At 46.6% G+C, this 14,009-nt stretch overlaps 1 pseudogene; it reads left to right on the forward strand.

Moving 5' to 3' along the window:
- Positions 1-1,549: 1,549 nt before the first annotated feature.
- LOC142788280 (ubiquitin carboxyl-terminal hydrolase 46-like) overlaps positions 1,550-14,009 on the forward strand; it is a 125,789-nt pseudogene continuing 113,329 nt past the window's right edge.

The following is a 14,009-nucleotide window of genomic DNA, read 5'->3' on the forward strand; positions in this document are numbered from 1 at the left end:
AAAGGGTGAGAAGGGGACAGGGAGCATGGTGCAAAAGTTCACAGCGTGGTATTTTGTCATTGCGAGCCATGCACTAGGTAGATAAGGAGGATTCGTTCTTTTTGTTCGAAAATTGCCTGGTTTGGTAGTACATAATGCATTCGCGTTTCTTTCAAGCCGATTCGTAATGTGCGACATTGTTTATTGTGACAATGAATGGCAAGTTCTTGGCGTCTATGCTCCAACTACGTTGCAGGAACGCCAAACTTTTTTGATCAGGTGCGACAGTACATGTGCACTGAGAAGAAGCTCATATTGGTAGGGGATTTTACTTGTGTATTGAAAGAAAGAGATAGATTGAGCAGTAGCAAGTTCAAAGACGAAAGCAGTGATGTGCTGGCGGAAGTGATTGGAGACAGTGAGTTAGCGGATGATGCAGAATGCCTGGAAAGTTACTGGTCAGTTAAGTTTACCAACTTTCAAGGTTTGATTTGACCAACTGTACATATCAGTTGGCATAATTCAACAATGCAGTTGCTGTAACGTTGTTTCGATTGCCTTTTTCCTATCATTGCCTAGTTGTGCGCCAGGTAGGTGCGAAGAAAGAACACAATATATTTTCGTGGCATCAATAGAAAATTTACTTCATTCCTAAGTGACGAGTCTTTCAACGTAGCAGTGATGAATGAAATCAAAGTAATTGAGGAAGCTCCTGTGGAGAAAATAGAAGAAGAGTGGGACCTTTTTGAACAGCGGATAAAAATGATAGCGATTGAGCGATCGGGTGTCCTTGTCTTCAAATGGAAAAAGAAAGAGAGATAGCTTAAATTGTTGCTGCAGAAATGGACAGCACTGCAATGTGAAAAGCCTGGTGTGTATGCCGAGGATTTGCGCAATATCAAAAAGAAGCACGAGTTCTATGATGAAGAGTGCTATTAAGGAGCCGTAGTACGAGCCAGAGCAATGCAAATGAGCTTAGATGAAAATCCAACGACACGGGCACTAGTGCTTGAGAAAAGTCATGCAAAGCGGAACCATATAGAAACTCTCGAATGCAATGGTGTAGAGACGGCAGAGAATGATAGCATTTAACGGTTTTTTTTAAGCACTACGAGGCTCTATTCGCTACTAGAACAGTTGAGGAGGAGACGTTCAAAGGGTCCTTCTTCAGCAGAATGCCGCGGTTGCCTGATGACACAAAAGCTGTGTTGGAACAACGTGTATTACTAACGGAAGTAGAAAAGTCCATAGAGAAGCTCAACCCGGGTAAGTCACCGGGGCCCGATGGCCTGAGTGCTGTGTTTTATAAAACATTTAAGAGTGAATTATCCGCACTGCTGACAGAAGTCTTTTACGAGTCTTATAAACTAGATAGTCTGCCTCGGTCTTTCAGTGAAGCTCATACTATTTCGATACCCAAGACCGAAGAGAGATAGAAGTTAAACTAGTTGAGTCATATTGACCTATATTTTTAACTAATTGTGACTACAAAATCTTGATTAAAGCATTAGCGCGACGACTCCGGGGCGTCATCAAAGAATTATTGGGGTCTCACCAATCTTGCGGTATTATGGAGCATTCCATTGTGACCAATATACAGAAAATTCGATGCGCCCTCGAGTGCTGCGACGCCACGGAAAGTCGTGTGGCGATCCTGCAGCTCGATCTCGAAAAGGCATTTGACTGTGTCTCTGATGCCTTGCTTCTTGTCATACTAGACCATGTGAATGTTGGTTCGGTACTCAGAGACGGTGTGTCTTTGGCATATCGCTATTGTCTGACACGTTTACTAGTAAATAATACACTATAGGCCCCCCTTAACATAAAGCGTCCCGTCCGTCATGGTTGCCCGCTTAGTCCTCTTTTGTTCAGCATATATATAGAAACGTTATGCTTAGCTATAAGTGAACACAGCAGCATTCACGGTATTAGGTTGCAGGCATCAGATGTTAAAATTCAGGCATATGCAGATCATGTCGCAGTTTGTCGCCCACACAAAGAAAGTGTGGCAGAGGTTATCACTGTAGTGAAGGGTTTCAGCACTGCCACTGGTAGTCGGGTGAACTTGGGAAAGTGCGTGGGTTTTTAGCACTGAAAGTGGTCATTCACACCAGAACTTTTTGGCAATATGAAGTGGAGGACGTTACCTGGTAAATATAGGGCTACAACTAAAACAATACAAAGATCACAATGACAATTGGCAAGAACAGGCTAGAGAAATTCAGCTGAAGGCGAGTAGGTCGCAGGGGAATCACCTATCAATGTTCTCCAGAGCTATGGTTTGCAATTTGTTCTTAGTCTCGGAACTTTGGTACGTGATGCAGGTGTTGCATTGATCATGGGTCAATATGCAGAAATTCCATCGTGTTTTCGCGGTGTTCATGTGGGCCTCAAGTTGGGAACGATGCAGTCTAACTAGTCTATTTAGGCGTGCAAAGAAATGTGGCTTGGGACTACCCCACCTATTCATAAGGCAACTCATAAACAGTTTTTTTTTCTTTTTTCGTAACGTGAGTGATCCATTCCTGCGTACGGTGTGCCAACTGAGGCTCACGAAAGCTTCACCTGAATATGTAGTGGGCACAGACCACATGAATGGCGCTGTCCGCGGATATCTCAAGGTTTTGTCTGTAAGATTTTCCAATGAGTACTTATTTTCAGTGTCACGCGAAAAGCTTTACAGAAGTGCTTGTCATACAATTTTACCCATTCCAATGTACAGGTCCATATACAATTGAGGTCAAGGGCAGGACGTGCTAAAAGGGTTAAAAGAATGCGAGTGGCTCCTGCCACAAGGAACTTCTTTTTTAGGCTTCACACCGGCACTTTGCACGTCAAGGTATTTCTAGAAGAGCGGGGTGTCTTTCTACCTTGGGGGTCAAATTGTCTTATTCGTAAAAAGCCAGAAACTATTGACCACGTTTACTTGCATTGCTGGGAAGGAGTGTATTTTTGGGATGTATTGCAGAGGACAATCAAAAAGGAATTCCCGCTAGACTCTCACGGCGTCAGATTTCTGCCGATTGAAAATGAGGAAAGTTTGCCATTTGACCTAATAAATTTGACAGGCCTCCACTGTTTATGGCGGGCCCGTATGGCAGGATTTCACTGTGATTCAGATGTACCACCCACAAGAATATACTTTCGTGAGTGCCTGACGAAATTTGTGGAACTTACGAAAACACGGGAGTCTGTTCCTGAATGTTCATCGAAAGTGGAACACCTGACAGCTCTCAAGGAATTTTAAAACTAGTGTCTATTCCGTATACGACTGCCACCAGTTTTTTTTCGTGACCTTTATGGCATTGTTCATGTACATAGTGTCTGGAAACAGGCAGTAAAGCGAAAAAAACCGGTGTAGCTCAGTGGTGGAATACTGGGCTGCACCGAGCAGACCTGGGTTCGAGCCCCACTGTGCCAATGGTGCTAGGTCATGCCTGCCTAAGGCAAGTTTGACAACAAGATACAAGCACCGGCGTAACTAAGTGGTAGAATATTGGGCTGGCACCCAGCGGAACCGGGTTTTAAGCCCCACTGTGCATTGGTGCTAGGTCATGCCTGCCTAAGGCAAGTTTCACAAGATACAAGCACCGGCGTAACTAAGTGGTAGAATATTGGGCTGGCACCCAGCGGATCCGGGTTGAAGCCCCACTGTGCCATTGGTGCTAGGTCATGCCTGCCTAAGGCAAGTTTGACAACAAGATACAAGCACCGGCGTAACTAAGTGGTAGAATATTGAGCTGGCACCCAGCGGACCCGGGTTCAAGCCCCACTGTGCCATTGGTGCTAGGTCATGCCTGCTTAAGGCAAGTTTGACAACAAGATACAAGCACCGGCGTAACTCAGTGGTAGAATATTGGGCTGGCACCCAGCGGACCCGGGTTCGAGCCCCACTGTGCCATTGGTGCTAGGTCATGCCTGCCTAAGGCAAGTTTCACAACAAGATACAAGCACCGGCGTAACTAAGGGGTAGAATATTGGGCTGGCATCCAGAGGACCTGGGTTCAAGCCCCACTGTGCCATTGGTGCTAGGTCATGCCTGTCTAAGGCAAGTTTGACAACAAGATACAAGCACCGGCGTAACTAAGTGGTAGAATATTGGGCTGGCAACCAGTGGACCCGGGTTCAAGCCCCACTGTGCCATTGGTGCTAGGTCATGCCTGCCTAAGGCAAGTTTGACAACAAGATACAAGCACCGGCGTAACTAAGTGGTAGAATATTGGGCTGGCACCCAGCGGACCCGGGTTCAAGCCCCACTGTGCCATTGGTGCTAGGTCATGCCTGCCTAAGGCAAGTTTGACAACAAGATACAAGCACCGGCGTAACTCAGTGGTAGAATATTGGGCTGGCACCCAGCGGAACCGGGTTTTAAGCCCCACTGTGCATTGGTGCTAGGTCATGCCTGCCTAAGGCAAGTTTCACAACAAGATACAAGTACCAGCGTAACTAAGTGATAGAATATTGGCCGGCACCCAGCGGACCCGGGTTCAAGCCCCACTGTGCCATTGGTGCTAGGTCATGCCTGCCTAAGACAAGTTTGACAACAAGATACAAGCACCGGTGTAACTCAGTGGCCGAATATTTGGCTGGCACCCAGCGGACCCGGGTTCAAGCTCCACTGTGTCATTGGTGCAAGTTTTTTTGTCCTAATTTCACGCGAGATGGTTACTGGCGGCGGCAGTGGACAACAAGAACTGCGCGTGACCCCCCCCCCCCCTAAAAATGATAAAGGGAGTAACGTAACGTTATCACATTTTTTTTTTTTTATAATTGCGAGTATGTTAAGAGACAACAATGTAAACCTAACCACGAAAGGCCGCAACAAATGTGACAATGAAGCGAATGGCTGCAGTGCTCCTTCTGCGGCCACGCGGTGCAATATAGACCTCAACGAGGACGGAACGGTGTTCAGGCCAACGGCCGACGTCGTGGGCTGACACGGCCGAATAGACGCCAGCCGCAGCCACAGCTGCACACACGGCATGGCTGACACTAAAGCAAACAGTTCGCCACGAGCAAGCCACGCACGTTCTCCAGTCTAGCCGCTTCCATTTTCCGCTGATGCTGTTGGCACTTTCGTTACATATTTGTTTATCTCCAGCATGCATCGTTTTGTGTGTGTGTGTGTGTGTGTGTGTGTGTGTGTGTGTGTGTGTGTGTGTGTTTTCGGGCTTGATAACTCTTTCCTTTTGGTGTTTCCTGTGTTCCCACAGAAGCTCGTCGGCGTGGCGTTACATTATTCGGGAAGACGGCGGCGAATATTGGTGGTCATAAATAATTCTCCACGTAGCAGGCACGTGAGGGTAGCCCCTCCACTCTCAGTGACTTGGGTCGCAAGGAGAGTGGCTGGATCGAACGCGCGGCATTGGAAGCGAGCCTGTCTGCCCGGACCAACTCTCGCTAGCGACTAACGCTTGCCAGAAACGCAGCTGCAGGGACACACACAAGCGGCACACAGCAACCGTTGCGCTCTAAAGCTTTCTGAAGACAATAAGTACCGGCAACCTCTTCCGTACATATTTCTTCCGTACAAGCATTTCTTAGCGAACTTCGGCGACTTTGAGCGCATCTATCTATCTATCTATCTATCTATCTATCTATCTATCTATCTATCTATCTATCTATCTATCTATCTATCTATCTATCTATCTATCTATCTATCTATCTATCTATCTATCTATCTATCTATCTATCTATCTATCTATCTATCTATCTATCTATCTATCTATCTATCTATCTATCTATCTATCTATCTAGGCGCCTACGACTTTAGCTCTGCTGGCCGTTTCGATAATGGTATCGATACCAAACTTGGCATGGCATAACATGACTGTATGAAGAACATATTTGACTAGTCATAACATGAAAATCATGACATGTATGTCATGAATGTCATGATATACAATTCATGGTCCTGCAGCTCTTGCGGTGGTATACCATTCACATGGCATGTTGCAAAACTGGTATGGTATGACACAATTGCATGGCGAACACAAGCGACAGACCTTACATAAATATCATGACATGCGTGCCATGTAACAACATCACTACGTCCCACACTGAATATGTGTTCGTGGCCGATTCGCTAGCTTCCCATATGCGAAATTTGGTATTACATCACATGAATGAATGATGAAGGTATGTGACTGGTGCAAACATGATAATCACGAGATGCGTGTCACGTGGGAACACGACTACATGCCACAGTCAAGGCGCCAATACATTTGGGCGTGACGCAGTGCGCCTGCTCACCGGCGTTCATTTCGTCGCGTCATGCAGACCGGCGTTTTCACGCCAAGCGCCAGTCCTGCCATATACTCACAGGTGCGGGCAGCGCTGCGTTGCTTCTACGCACGCGCATTTAATCTCGTCCGGCGTACCTCCGTCACCAAAAGAGGGAGACGCAGTGTTGTCTGGGTAACGCATCGGCGCAAAATGTAGCATGTCGCATTTCGCGCCGGTTGCCGTCGAAAGACGCTGGTCGCGCCTGGCGTCAGACTATAGAGTCACAGCCGCCTAGATTTCCCGTGCCTGCCGGATTGTCAGCGGTCACTTAGGAAGCGGACGTCGTCAGAACTATGGTTGTGGCGCCACTCGAGTAGGGGTGTCTTCACATAAGTCTTTGCGTTTTGGAGCTGATATGCAACAAGAATAACGTAAAGAGTTTTAAAAAGCCGTAAACGTAATTATAATTAACCCTACGTAAGTAACGCCTTTATAGATGGCAGGCGCTTTGCGCTCATTCAGCAGGAAACCCCTTGAATACAAGGCATAACCTCCGAAATTAGCCAGCGCCAAAATTGCTAATCTCAAAGGCCAAGTACAAAGACCCTTACGCCTGCGTAGGTATAGCGCTGCCACAGATTACGGGCGTTTCGCGCTCATCCGGCAGGCAAGGGAAATCTAGGAGGCTGTGATAGAGTGGTCGCGTTTTGATAACGTAGCGTTGCTGTGCCCAGCGTGCGCGCGCGTCAATGCTACATTGGAGTATATTAGGCCCTTCATGATGTGCTCGTGGCCGCTTGGCTAGCTCCACATATACCAAATGTGGTGTTACGTGACGTCAATGTATGACGGATTATATGACTGATGCAAACATGATAATCTAGACACGCGTGTCATGTAGGAACATGACAACATACCACGCTCATAGCGTGCTCGTGGACGTTTCGCTAGCTCCACCTATACTAAATTTGGTATTACGTGACGTGAATACATGACGAAAGTAAACGACACATCCAAACATGATAATCATGACACGGAAGTCATGGACGGCATCATATATCTTCACCTTGTAACGTTGTGCTGTATTTAAAGTGACATACCAACCTTTCTCATTCGTGCCTCGCATATCATCGATTCCTGCTGCACGTGGGATCTGCCAATTCTTTTGTATAAGGGCCTGATATCCATGATAACAGCATATCGAGCAGTTCAGCCTCAATATACACTCGTATTCTATGAGCACTGGGTAACTGTTGCCTACTGGCGGCTATTGTTGGCTGCTAAGCGCTCTCAGTCTTAATTGAGCCAGTTTTGTGCCAATTTCATTCTACCACATTTACACATACGAAATGTATGACACGGTGTATTCGGAGGAAAGGGTAAGAAGGCGGAAAGATGCAATTTTTTCTCCTAACCTCTCCTTCTCCATCAGCACCATGACTTCAATAATACAAATGTGCCTGTGCTGGAGTAAATTTATCACCCACTGATTCTCCTGACACATTCACAGCCTATAAAAAAGACAATGTGTGACTCTTTTTTTGGTAGTCTTTACTTGTCACGTAGAGGACTCTCTTTGAAGAGGCACGTTTAGCGCTCTTGTGGGTCACACGACTCCTGCAATCTTCTGAAATGTGCTGGTGTTATCCTGATCCTGTACCTACGTAACGTAACGTTCAAGGTTTACGGAAACGCTCAAGGCTACGCTTACGGAGACATACAAGGGAATGTACAATACGCTTACGTTCCCTTGTGACCTCCTTGGTTTCAACATACCCTTGTCAGTTTAAAGTTACTCCAGATATTCAGTGTGAGCCACATGCATGTACGCACACATTCAATTTATTTGTTTAGCTATTACACGGTTGCGACTGGCACCACCTGCTGTTCCGTCAAGTTGAAACGATTTTTGAGTGCTTTTCTGCAGGAAGCTTATTCGTTGGGTGTTGTATATTTTTTTCTCCGAGTGTGGGTTGTAAAGTATGTATCAGCATTGACGGTTTTTTTATTTAGTTAAAGTGCTGGCAACATATTCAGTAAAGAAGCGTGTCTGCTTTATTATGCTATCACCTTTCGACCTTGGGTATTTCAATTCATCGAACTTTTCGCACCTTTAATCGTACAGTTTGATGAAATGAAATACACAAGGTCGAAAGGAGGTACGCATAATAAAGCAAACACGCTTCCTTAGTGAATCTGTCACCAGCGCTTTAACTGAAAAACTCTCAATGCTGATAAATTACATTTACATTTCAAACGTTCATTTCATTCGAACTTTTCGCACTTCGAATCGTAAAATATTCTAGGCCCATGGCAGAACACCTCCAGTGCGTTAGACTCTACAAAAGTGCTACTGACATTCTTACGGGCCACAGGCTTGAACTAAACGTTGTAAATAGTGCAGTGCGTGCCAGTGACTTTATGTGTTATGTGACTGTTATGCGCGTATGTAACTGTATGTGTTGTGTGTTTATCATTGTATATATCATTGTCATCACCTAGCCAATAGAGTAGCCTGTCAGGTGAAAAACCAGGCAAACACCTCGAGCTTCCCATTAAAATAATTCTCTCTTTCTCTCTTCGAATCGTAGCATGTTGACAGTACGGTTTGACAAATTAAACTAGCAACCACCTTTATTCTTATGAGCAATCCTGGACAGAATGTCGAGTAACGTAGACTCCTTTTTTTTCCCCAACTCAGTCGCGTACAGCAAAGGAAAACAATTTCATGCTTTGTCAACAGCGCGTTCGAATACGTTCGCGTAGTGTGCATTATCTAGCGGATCTCTACGTTCGCTACGAGATAAACTGTCTCTCGTCAGCGCACCTGTACAGGTGCGGACTGCAACAAAAGCGGGGCCTTGCAAATAGCATTTCCATTGATCGGCGCAATTAGTCTGCCCTCTGTGCGTAGAAGAGTGGCAACGAAGCGGAACTTTCCACTTAGTGGCATGGCCGGCGTTCTCTTTTACTCAAGCTGACACTGTATAAAACATTAGGCCCAACCCGTAATACCCAGGTGCGGTATACATTTTTTTTTCTCTCTGCACGAATCATACACAAAATGATGAAAATATTATAGAATGCAGTCATAGTCATAGCCACAGAGCTTTTCAGTGTTGCAGGTGTGCCACGTTTACTCCTTTTTAATAAATAAATAACAACAAAGAGTGTTCCACTCTTCGTTAAATATGATGGGAACATACCAGAGGGATCTCTTCAGCTTTAGGTACACTGCACTGGAAAGTTGATGTGTGTACAAGAAAACAGCGCACTACAATTTATTACCGACCTGCTCAGATATGCATGCACCAGACTATCTCTAGTTATCTTCTGTAAGCTTGCCTTAGATTTATTCGACATTTAAAAATGGCCACTTATTAATTACAAATACAGTATGTGCACGAGAAGGTAATCACTCGTTCGAAAAAAATGTCGCAAGCAAGAAGTTTGCTAGATATCTGGAAGTTTTGCAAGATTAAAGCGGATTGTTGACGCGCTCACGAAACTGTCAGTAACGATTTGCGGGTAACATAATTATCCCTTCAACATACTTCTAAAAAAAAAAACCCTGGATGTTGTTGCGTGGCGGCAGCCGCAAGCTGTCATAATATATCAAAGAAAGAGACAAACTGCAGGAAGTGACTCAGAGGAAATTAGACACAACATTGTTCCCGCCGTCATTGATATCATTACTGCAGCTTCCTCTTCAGCTGCCGTTTTTCTTTGCTCACCTGTCGCAGTATATACCCACGCACACGAAACTGCGTGGACTCTGCTCGCAGTGAGCAAAATGACCACTCCCACGCTATTTCGTCGCTGATGGTCGGCTTCCGTCATTTCCGATGCAGATTGAGTCTTACCTCGACCACGACGCACCTTCGAATACGTGTGTACACTCGGTGGCTTTTGACGGTCAGTCCTCGCTGCCGGTATACGAGGTTGGCGACGCGACCGAAAATTGCCGCGCGTACTAACGTGTCGCAATTTCGACTCGCGGACGCGCGTCCCTGCGGACGTTGCGACGCCCTGAGCAGCGAAGCTGCAGTGGCGGAACGCGCGAGACGAGTTGACAGCTCGTATTAGCGCCAGCACGACACAGCGTAGTTACATCCTCATCTTTTTTTAGATGCGGAGCATCTAATACTCGAGGCTTGTAGAGCGGCGCCGTCCGCAAGCTTCCTCCTCCTTCTTCCACCATCTGTGCATCCCTTCCTCCTCTACACACCGCGCGCGCTTCACTCCTCCACCATCTGTGCACCCTTCCTCCTCTACACACCGCGTGCGCTTCTCCTCTTCACGAACATTCGCTAGCTGTATAATGTAGCGCGCATGCGCCGTCACGCTTCGAGAACATCGGCAGCTGACGCGCGTGCATGCGCCGTCGCGCTTCGAGAACATCGGCAGCTGACGCGCGCGCATGCGCCGTTGCGCTTCTCCCCCTTCTCGAACATTCGACAGCTGACAGTGCATGCGCCGTCGCGCTGTATATATACTCAAGGTCGGCGCTCGCTCGCTCAGTTGCCGCTCGTCGGTTGGTTTGTACGGCGCGTCGACGTCCAAGGTCGCGGTGAAATGAATTCCAACGAATGCACAAACACAATGATCGACGTCCTTTCGACCAGCGCCGCCCTTTCGCATACGTGTGTAGGTGTTCACTCATTTAACACCCCCTCCTACAACCACGTTAACCAATTTAGTCATCGACCCAAGTAAGTCGCAATTTAACACCCCATTTCACAACCACGTTAACCAATTTAGCCATCGACCCAAGTAAGTCGCACTTTAACACCCCGTTAACCAATTATATGCTCCGCATCCTCCTCAGTGTTTTCCCGAGGGAAGCTGCGGGCAATGTTTTTTTTCGTGCAGGCGGAGGTGCAAAATGACAGCGTGTTCAAGCCACAGGATTTGGTGCCCGCTGTTTCGCCGGAACGCGAGCGCGACGCGTCCAGTGCGGTAACTGTCGCGCAATCTTTGATGTACCATCGTGGTGCTACGTACGAAAATTATTGTGCAGGTACTCGTTTGTCTGCTAGCTTGTACGTTCACTTGCCTTATATATTGACGCGTGTGTACCGGTGGCCCAAAACGACGATAAGGGGATACATATTGTACCGCGACAATATGTACGTGTGTCATGCGTGAGTGCGTGTGGGCATTTGTTTGTTTGCTTGTTGTGAGATCTAGGTGAATCTGTCCTTAACTAATCAAAGCTCGGACATGTCTTACATAGGCTCATATATACTGCGAAGATGAGGTTTTTATATGGTAACACAGACCCTCAGCAGTATACTTGAGATAAAGCCACCTTCGCAAGACCTCGGCCCAGCGTCAGTCACTAAGCGATTGCAACGATAGACACTTTTGCATCTGTTGAAACCATTGGCTTGGAGCAATAATCCAGGTTACCAATTCACGCTGCTGTACGTTCACTATGGACACTGTTCCGCACATGAGTAGGTCTAACCTATGTTTTAAAAGAAAAGAAAAACTGCAAGCGTGTATTGAATCGATTTCCTGCATGCGCTATTCGGCAACAGTGACTTTCAATATTTTTTGTTTGGAAGACACTCATTTATAAATAACCTTTCTTCATTGTACGCAAGCTAGAATTTCTGAGTGGGTACGAATTCACTTGTAACTTCAATGGAAAAATAGCCGCATTTCTGAACTCCTGAGACCAACATCGTTAACATAGCCGGCTTTCTTAAAATATCTCCGTCATCTCCATGATTATCGCTTTCTTATACATCCGCGTATAAAAAAAACAAAAGAAAAATAAAGAAGCGAACCGTACGGAATGTTCGCTCCCTTTCTCGCAGTTTGTCGCCCGTTCGCGGGCGCGCATTTCCATTCTTTTTCGTTCTCTCCATTTTCCTCCACACTACTTCGCCTTTTGTAGTGCGTGGACACGAGGCAGGACCCACTGCAGAGTGCTCGTTATCGGCAGCCCGCCATTCGCCTCACTGGCTGTCCCGCAGAATGTCGTAATAAGGACGGCTCGGCACTTCAAGGCTTCTCCCGCCGTCGCCTCATCAAGGCTCAATCACACCGAGGTGGAAGCAGATAGTTCGCCTGTAAGGTGCGCTCACGATGATTACCTAGATCACAGGAAAGAAGAAAGTGCGCAGTGACGAAAAGGCTAGTACGAAACGCGAGAGAAATTTGAAAAAAGTGAGAGATGAAAGAAGGGGCAAGGGGGTGTGGAGAACTTAAACACGTAGTCGCTTTCGTGGTGGCATTTAGTGAAACCTTTGAGAGGTGATATCGTACAATATATGCAAAAAATAAAGAAAAGCGTATACAGGAAAAGGTGGGCGTGTCATGACATTCTTCGAGAACAGCGCATGCATGAGTGCGGATGGGACTTTTTTTAACCTAACGTTTCTTTCTTTTGCTTTTGTCATGCACTACGGACCCAGCGACTCATTTCATTCATAACGACACTGCTATTTTGTATTTACTTCTTTTTTGTTATTAGCCGCGCGCTACTCGGCTCAGTCCTCGTTCGCCTCCACTCGCGGGCCCGTCTCACACGCTGTGTTTCGGCCGCTGCCACAATGCCCGGGAAACCTCTTTCGCAACTAATGAACCTTAATGAGAAACCCGTACAGCGTTCGATATTTTCTGTTTTGTTTATTCCGGGCCGCGTTCTCAATTAGAATTTTTCCCGTCACTCGAGACGACAGTGGCGGCCGTTTCCCAACCGGACATGCAGCGCCGGGCCTCGCCTTTGCAGCCTCTCTTCACTAGTTCGGTGCAGCGCTGCTCGAACTAGCGCTCTCGCTTGAACCATCAGCGGGGTCTGGCGAGTTGTTAGCTTCAATGGACTGCTTCAACTTCACCATGGTAACCTGTCAGTTGTACAAGGGTACAGTGGAGACATACAAGTGTACGGTAATGCCACCTGCTACTGCGTTGCCCCCACGTCTGCTACTGCGTTGGCGAGACAGCCACTAAGTCTTCTTCGAGCGCACTTATTTTTCTTAGCTGTATACTGCGCACTTTTGAGAACGCTGTAATCAAGCGTAGTCCAGGAAACGCGAAGGCGAGAGCGGTCAGTGGGAGGGGAAAAGAAGGATGACTCAACGATCGCCTCGACAGATTTACGGGAGTTAATAATCCAGTTATGACACCGCGCTGTCTAGCAGCCTTTGACAGCTCTCTCCCGATGAAGGCTGTGTTCGGGCAGAAGAGGGAAGGAGAAAGCCAAAGTCATTACAGCATTATCGGTTGATTTATTATTAAGAAACTGCGCGGGGAATTGCCTCCTTCACTTCGGACAGGCGATTTAAGGGAAGACGACGGACGCCTTTGCGGGCCTCCGTCGCACTCTTTGACTGAAGAGCACAGCAAAACACCATGGTCGGCTTGAGAAAACTAAAAGAAAGGAAGAGAGAAAGAGCTCCTCGAAATTATGGCGTTATTTCTCACTTATAAATTGTCAGTAATTTAGGTCGAGATAAAGCGAGAGGGGAATCATTCTGCGTTTTACATGGGAAAATTCACTGTCTCAATTTTTTTCTGTAAATGTTTTCTTTACGTTCCACACAGCCAGCTAGCTTTTAGCTTTTGAAACGACTTAAACTGCCATGCTGCAGTGCCAGCACAGTGAAAAGCTGCCTCCATGAGGTCACATGAATGTTGTCACCGCAAGTATCGTTTCGTTCGTGTCTTAATGGATACTTTCACAATACTAGCGAATGCATAATTAATGCTTCTCTAACATTCACGACCATGACGAATGATTACGCATTAAGTGTCATAATGACAGTATGAAAGTTAGCCGCAGCGCTTAACAA

This window comes from Rhipicephalus microplus, unplaced genomic scaffold (genome assembly GCF_043290135.1).
Source record: "Rhipicephalus microplus isolate Deutch F79 unplaced genomic scaffold, USDA_Rmic scaffold_52, whole genome shotgun sequence".
NCBI classification, from domain to species: domain Eukaryota; kingdom Metazoa; phylum Arthropoda; class Arachnida; order Ixodida; family Ixodidae; genus Rhipicephalus; species Rhipicephalus microplus.